Genomic DNA, 8815 nt, shown 5'->3' on the forward strand with positions numbered 1-8815 from the left:
ATTTTACTTGAGACACCCCTCTTTAATAGTTAAACCGATGGGTAGCTTAGCTCCTCAACAGAATCTCTAAATTATTTTATTTTCCTTTGCTTTTTTTTCAATGGACAGCACGGCTTGGAAACAAAATTTTTTTTTTTAAAAAAACAACCAACAAATCAAGCTCACATTAAAGAAAAACAAATCTACTAATACAAAAATTATTATCCAATCATCAATATCTCATCCTTAATAAAACCATTCACCTCGAAATATCGCATTATTTAGGATCATTCCGAGGGTTATTCCGAATGGCCCTTGATTGAACCATAAAGATTAACATATTATATCAAAGTACTCCAAGTAGAATCAGATAATTAATGATGTACTAACAAAAATAAAAATAATAAACAAATAATAAAAAGAAACTAACTAAGAATTAAATAAAATAAACTAAAACAAAAAACTAGGTCGTTGGCAAAACTCACATACTTGGGGTTTTTCAAGTCTGATCCTCAATGTCTCCAGTGGAGTCGCCACTAAAAGCGCCCTCGATTCGCGAGGTGCGCAGATCCACTTTTGACCCTTGAGGTTTGGGAGTCGCCACCTAGTTATTACAGTCTAGGAACCGATCAATGACTCTAAACGGATAAAAAAAAACTAATCTAGAACAAAAAAAAGCTGAATTTGGGGATCATGTTACGGGGTTGGAAGGTGTTAGGCACCAACCCCGCCGGGCCGAAGCCGGTCTTTACTAACTTCCCAAATAAATTACATTGCTAAAAACCTAGATAAAAATAAATAAAAAAATTATACTTTTCCAATAGCAAGGACTTTGTTCCCTCAGATCTGACAAAAATAGTTCATTGTACCGTACTCCCTTGCTTCGTTCTGTCTCCAGATTTGATTTCGGATCTCCGAGGCAAGGTATCTCCTTATTTTTGGATCCGAACTCTTCAAGTTTGTTGCGAATTTTGAGATGTTTTTGGAAGGCTTTTAAGCGTTTCTTAGGCTAAAATCGAAGGAGGGATGTTAGGTAAGGAGTCGGGGCTCCAAAACTAAGGTTTATGGGAGGCTAGGGGGGCTTTTAGACCTATTTCTCTTAGGGTTTATGACTTGATCCGAAAATAGGGTGTGAGCACCTCTATTTATAGATTTTTTTAGGGGTTGATTTTGATAGAGTTAGTGTTTAATTAGAGTTCTTTTAATTAGAGTTGTGTTTTAGTTAGACTTGTTTTAGGTAGAATTGTGTTTTAATTAGAATTGTTTTAGGTAGAATTATTTTTTAGTTACAACTCTATTAGATAGAGTTATTATTTAATTAGAATTCTATTATGACTTTTGGTCTTATTTGATTGACTTTTAATATTTTGACTTTAGTCTTAATTGATTGACTTTTAATATTTTGACTTTAGTCTTGCTTAATTGCCTTTAATTTTGACTTTAGTCTCACTTGATTGACTTTAATACCTTGACCTTAGTCTTGCTTGATTTACTTTTAATTTTTGGAGACCCCTCCTCTATTGTTTCTTTAATTCTTTAGACCCCCAAATGGAGGGATCTTTAAAGAAATATCCCACGAACTCTCAACAATTTTACTTGAAAGCCCGATTGATCAATTTTTTTAATTCAAAATTTTAAATTAATTTCATCAATGTTTCACTTTAATTATTTAATGTTTTATTTATTAATTTCAAAATTTTTATTATGAAAATTGTGAAATTACCGTTTTACCCCCGGAGAGGACTTTTCACGTTTCAAGTCGGTTTTTAATGTTCTAGGATGTTTTAGAATCGATTTTTCGTAAGGAATTCAATGGAAATATTGGTTTGTGTTATTTATGAATTTTTTTGTGTGAAATGGTCGTGAACTTTATGAGGCGCATTTTCGTAATTTGGTCGAATTCTGTTAAAATTGGTGAAATGATTTATTTGGTTTCGATTTGTTATTTTACATGTTTGAATGGGTTTTCTTAAGCGTAACGTAGGCTCTAGGGTTGTTAGTTCGAGATACCTCATCCCGATTTCTGAAACACTTCTAGTAATAAAATAAAATAATGGAAATAACATCCATCATTGGGAATCATTGCGATCGGGTTGATGAGTTGATTAATCAGGCGAGTGCAAAAATGGGGTGTCAACACCCCCTCTATTATATCTTTAATTCTTTGGACCCCCAAATGGAGGGGTCCTTAAAGAAATATCTCACGAACCCTCAACAATTTTGCCTGAGAACCCGATTGATCGATTTATTTTGTTCAAAATTTTAAATTAATTTCATTAATGTTTCAATTTAATTATTTAATATTTTATTTATTAATTTCGAGATTTTTAATTATGAAAATTGTGAAATTACCGTTTTACCCCCGGAGATGACTTTTCACATTTTAAGTCAGTTTTTAATGTTCTAGGATATTTTAGAATCGATTTTTCGTAGAGTAATGATTTATGCTTTGAAGTACGACCCATTATCAGAGATCAGTTCAAAAGGTACCCCCATATCGACTGATAATATGTGATTTGAAACTCAAGATGTAGTAAGGATAGTGCTGATACATTTTATAACATCTTCTTTGATTCCATCGATATAGACGAGTATCTATTCGTGTTGAACAACACGCAAGCTTGTACTTAACATACCCTCATATGATCATACGAACAAGTCTTTTGAAATTTCTGAGTAAATTCATTATCCCCTCGTATTCCTTTAGGGATAAGATGGTTTCTATTTGAATCTCTTTAGGAATTATTTTTTGTTTCGAGGTCAAAGACCTTTCTTTTCTCGATTAAAGGTTGAGCCTGACTCTTATCTTCTGGTTCAGAAACGAAATCTATCAAATTATTAGTTAATTCGTTAATGCGCGCGAGGTATTCAAAAATTTCCTTTATCCGATCAATTTCAGATGGGGCAACATACACCTCTATAGACTCGATGAACTAACTTGACTCAATAGGAAAGAGTAGACTCAATCTAAGGAAGACATGACCTTGCTGGAAAAAATGACTCGAGCTAACCCAAATGACTCATGAAAACTCAAGACAAGTACCCACACGAGTTTGATTAGGACTGAGGACTGAGATATTGCTTATGACCGGTAGGATTGAAGCACTATGATCTTCAAAGAACAACTGGACGATGTTGAGAAATTTTGAGGTCATTTCTGACTGTTGACTTGATATTGACGTTTACTCTAACTGACCAGATTTACAACCATAGCTAGACGATGGACGATTGAGCTTAGACACAATGATAACCCTTAAACCTCTTTGAAGGTGAATTTAACCAATTTCAATATCACCCCCTTGATAACATTTTAAATAAACCCTGAGATTTTATTGAATTTTGTGCACCAATCCATTAAACAATTAATCCATTCAATGATTATTCAGAAGGAAAATAATTTTATTGCAGTCTTGAAAATAATGTTTTTATTGAATAAAAATTTTCACAATTCTGATTATTTTTTGCAATCATTTTCTTTTTAGAAAAACCTATTTTGATAATTTTTCAAGTTCTATGCAAAAAATAAATTTTTGGTAAAAAACATATTTCACAATTTTCCATGCAAAAATAAATCTTTTGTAAATCCTTTTTTCTTCATTTTCTTTTCTTTCGGAAAATATTTTCTTTTGGAAAATATTTTTTCTTTGAAAAATAGTTTGTTATTTGAAAAACATTTTCTCTTGAAAAATCTTGTTCTTATGGAAAACATTTTCTGAAAAATATTTTTTCTTAGAAAACATTATTCTCTAGAGAATAACACTTTTTCTGGAAAACACTTATTTTGGAAAACACTTTTTCTAGAAAATACTTTCCCTTCGTAAACCATTTTTCTTTTGAAAATTTGATTTTATTTCAATTTAAATGGTCCAGCCCACCATGATTATTGGATCGGGATGGACTGGGTCATTATTGTAAAAGAATGGATTCTTTATTGGGTTGGTGCACCCATTTTAAGTTTCAAAAACAACATTTTTGATCCTTGAGGACAATCAAAACTCTGATCTCATCATTCACATGCATTCACTAATCAAAAGGCTCCATTCAATAAAAACCCGGGAACACCCACGATAAGTTCGAGTTGTGACCTACTGGGAAGGTTTCTAGACTTTAAGCTTACTACGTGCAATGCATTTTTATCTGGCCACCATTGCCCAAGCACACCTATATACCTTTCGATACGTGGTGACTTGGTTTGATATACCGTATAGGTGATAGTCTAAAACCTCAATTCACTTTTCTGAAGCCAAAAACAGTCAGTTTGATCTCCAGTTGAGAGGTGGTGCACAATACTGAGCAAGGGCCCACTTAAATACCTCTCGTCTAGAATAGACGTAATCTATCTCCCTCGTATAGTAGGGTACAGCGGGGCAAGATCTTGCTTAGGCACCGGTTTTGACTAAAAAGTGCAATTGATATACTTAGATTATCTTTTACATACCTATGAGTACGAGTCAAGAGTTATAGCTTTCATAAATGGTTTGGCATCCCACGAGGGGACCGACCACGTACTAGTACTACGTTGGCAATCGGGACATGTGACTGTGTGGCTCACAATAGGTCAAAGGCTCAGGTCGCTCCAGCCTGGGTGCATCAATATACCTCTCAGAATCACCTGATCAGACGGTATTGATGTCCCAGTTTGATATACCCTAAGGTACGTGACTGGAATTGTGATTTTCATGAATGACGTCGCATCTCCGAAGAGACCGGGCCACGCACTAGTGCCACGTTGGCTATATGGGACGTGCAAGCGTGCAAAGCGGTAAACGTGCTAGTGGTGTGTGCAAAACAAGGTGGGGTGTGCCCGAGGCCTTTATTCAAACACATGGGCCATGGGCCTGATCATATCATTACAACATGGGTATCACATGAATATTAATTAAAAATCCACAACGTTAGGATCAAGGCCTGCACATCTCATACGTATCTCAATTAAGATCATGGTATGTGTATGAGATATCACATAAATATCTACTATCAAATCACCTAATGAATTGATCATCAATCGATAGTGTGTGATCAAGCTAATCAAGGCATTAAAAAAGGATGGATATACCCCTAGATATGATATATCAAAATATGGTCCAATGTCAAGAATCAAGATATTTACACATACCAATCACGATCACACACCTATCACAACAAAATGACACATTCAAGAAAACGTCGAATATCATATGGTATACTACGAGGTTAACTAAGGAGATTTTCCCAAAAATAAATTCCTTTTTTTATATATTTTTTTTGTTATTTTTGTTATTTTTTTGTTATTTTTTATTTTTTAATTAAAAAGAGAGAAAGAAAAAAAATGCTAAATGGTGACATTAGGAGTGACAACACACAAAAGAGGTGTTCATGACTAACATCTCAATTTCCTATGAGAGGTGTTCACTTTACTAATATATTTCAGCAAAACAGAATCACCACCCATTGTGTTCTTCTTGTAATTTGTCAAATTCTGTTAAAGAATGTGGTAAGAGAAGATTGCTCAAAACAAATGCACCAATGTAATTTGTCCCCATCATCTTGAATAGCTTTAAGATAGGCAACAGGATGGCATTGCTTGATCTTTTCGATTGTCTTAGATTGCAGATGAGTAAACCATCCAGCTAGAACAACGTGAAAGTCCTCAATTGAAAGAGCATAAACAGCTGCTGCACCAAACCAGATGTAGCACCAGTGATGACATCAACAGGTTGTTTGGAAGTGAATGTTGGGGAGAGACGAGGGTACGAATTGAATTTATGGAAGAGAGGTCGAGAGAAACATAATTAAAAGTAAGAGAGGAGCAAAGAGAGTATCCACAAGACTAACATTCTCCAGAACTGTATGGAGAAAACGAGGCTCAATGTCTCCTCTCCTCTGTGTGAGTGTATGTGTTCTCTTTATTTTCTTTAAACAATAATAATAAAAAATCATGTAGTGCTTGGTAAGAATTGGTGTGGCCAAAAAATTCTCTCTCTGCCGTTGGAGTTTGGGGGAGAAGAAACATTAAACAGATTGAAAGAGATGGCTGCATCAACCAAGGTTCTTGATCCAAAACCCTCGGTTGAACCACCGCCTTCGTATCTCTCATTGAGATCTGACTCACACAACTTTTCCGACTTGTCTTCATCGTCCGATGATAATGATATGGATGGATGCTACAAATCTGTGCAACACCATCTTGGAAACGACCTTTGATCTTAAAAAAACAAAAAGAGCGTTTTTTTTTTTTTTTTTTGGAGCTCGGTTCAATCTCGCAAGTTTTATAAATTTCTTCTTGATCTAGATACGCTAGAACAGAGGCAATAAATCATCAAGATTGGATTTTAATGGAGGAGATTCTCTTCTATCAGTTTGAGCTACCAGTCTGACCCCATGAAAAAAAAACGAAATCCTTAACGCTAATCAAAATAGGAGAAGATGATAGCATAGATGATCAAATTGAGTTTCTTCTTTTCTTCAAAAGATTCGACTCTCGAATGTGTATCAATCCCTTATCCTTTCTCACAGAGAGAGAGAGAGAGAGAGAGAGAGAGAGAGGAAGGAGAGAGACGTTCTTTTTTTATTTGCTGTTTTTTCGTTTTTTTTTCTATTGGAGAAGGTGACAAAAAACAGCAGAAACGGATTTCTGCTAATGGCACACCACGCATAATTTTTTTTTTTTTTTTTTACGATTTTTTTTCTGATTTTTTTTTCTTGGAACTCTCTCCTCATCACGAACAACATTAAAAAAGGCACTTTTCTTGTTTCTTAGCACATTACTCACAAATAATTTATTTTCACAACTCACCGCATATGCCTAGTAACGCAATAAAAAATTCATCCAAGATTTTTTTTTGTTTTTTTAAAAGAATATCATTACTCTCATCCCAACCACCATCATTCCATCCTCAATTTATGTTAATTTGAATCTTTCATTATTTAGGGTCATTCCAAAATGACCTTAGATTGAATAAAAAAGAAAGATTATGCCAAATCTGAAATATCCAAAATTGAACCATTATTTTAGACCATTACCTTCCTGAAATCCTGCATGATTTTAAGGTCATTCCGAATAACCCTTGATGATCCATAAAAAATGTCAAAACACAATATTCAACATCCAAACCAATGCTCAATAATTGAACAAAAAAGAATGATAAAAAAAATAAAATAAAATAAACGACTAAACAAATAACTAAAAATAAAATAAAATAATTAAAAAACTAGGCCCTACTAGCAATATTTCCCATACTTGGGGTTTTCAAGTCTGATCCTCAAGTTTCCCCAGCGGAGTCGCCACTGAAAGCGCCCTCGATCCGCGGGGTGCGCGGATCCGCTTTTGACCCTTGAAGTTTGGGAGTCGCCACCTAGTTGTTAAGGTCTAGGAACCAACTGACTCTAAAAAAAAGCAAAACTAATCTACGAAAGAAAAAAAAGAGTCCGGGGATCACGTTACGGGGTTGGAAGGTTTTAGGCACCAACCCCGCCCGGCCAAAGCCGGTCTCTACTAACTTCCCAAATAAATCACATTGCTAAAAACCTAAATAAAAATAAAAATAAAAATAAAAATTTTATACCTTTCCGATAGCAAGGATTTTGTTCCCTCAGATCTGACAAAAATAGCTCCTTGTACCGTACTCCCTTGCTTCGTTATGTCTCCGGATTTGACTTCGGATCTCCGAGATCAAGGTATCTCCTTGTTTTTGGATCTGAACTCTTCAAGTTTGTTGCAATTTGGGGTGTTTTTGGAGGGTTTTTAGGTGTTTTCTAGGCTAAAATTGAAGGAGGGATGTTAGGTAAGGAGTTGGGGCTCCAAAACTAGGGTTTATGGGATGCTATGGGGGCTTCTAGACCTACTTCTCTTAGGGTTTATGATTTGATACGAAAATAGGGTGTGAGCACCTCTATTTATAGATTTTTTTAGGGGTTGATTTGGATAGAGTTAGTATTAATTAGAGTTCTTTTAATTAGAGTTGTATTTTAGTTAGACTTGTTTTTTATAGAATTGTGTTTTAATTAGAATTGTTTTAGGTAGAATTGTTTTTAAGTTAGAACTCTATTAGATTGAGTTATTATTTAATTAGAACTCTATTATGACTTTTGGTCTTATTTGATTGACTTTTAATGTTTTGACTTTAGTCTTAATTGATTGACTTTTAATATCTTGACTTCAGTCTTGCTTAGTTGACTTTAATTTTGACTTCAGTTTCACTTGATTGACTTTAATACCTTGACTTCAGTCTTGCTTGATTTACTTTTAATTTTTGGAGAACCCCCTTCTAAAATATCTTTAATTCTTTGGACCCCCAAATGGAGGGGTCCTTAAAGAAATATCCCACGAACCCTCAACAATTTTACTTGAAAGTCCGATTGATCGATTTTTTTAGTTCCAATTTTTAAATTAATTTCATTAATGTTTCACTTTAATTATTTAATGTTTTATTTACTAATTTCGAAATTTTTAATTATGAAAATTGTGAAATTACCGTTTTGCCCCCGGAGAGGACTTTTCACGTTTTAAGTCGGTTTTTAATGTTCTAGGATGTTTTAGAATCGATTTTTCGTAAGGAATTCAATGGAAATATTAGTTTGTGTCATTTATGAAATTTTTTGTGTGAAATGGTCATGAACTTTATGAGGGGCATTTTCGTAATTTTATCGAATTCTGTTAAAATTGGTGAAATGATTTATTTGGTTTCGATTTGTTGTTTTATGTGTTTGAGAGAGTTTTCCTAAGCGTAACGTAGGCTCTATGGTTGTTTTGAGATTAGGGGTATTTTGGTAATTTTTAGTGATTTTTATCGCGAAGTTTCTTTCTGGTCTGCAAGATGATGATTTCTATGTTTCTGGGGTCGTATTTTCCTAGCGT

This window comes from Akebia trifoliata, chromosome 7, assembly GCF_017979445.1.
Source record: "Akebia trifoliata isolate Shusen 1 chromosome 7, ASM1797944v1, whole genome shotgun sequence".
Taxonomy (NCBI): Eukaryota; Viridiplantae; Streptophyta; class Magnoliopsida; order Ranunculales; family Lardizabalaceae; genus Akebia; species Akebia trifoliata.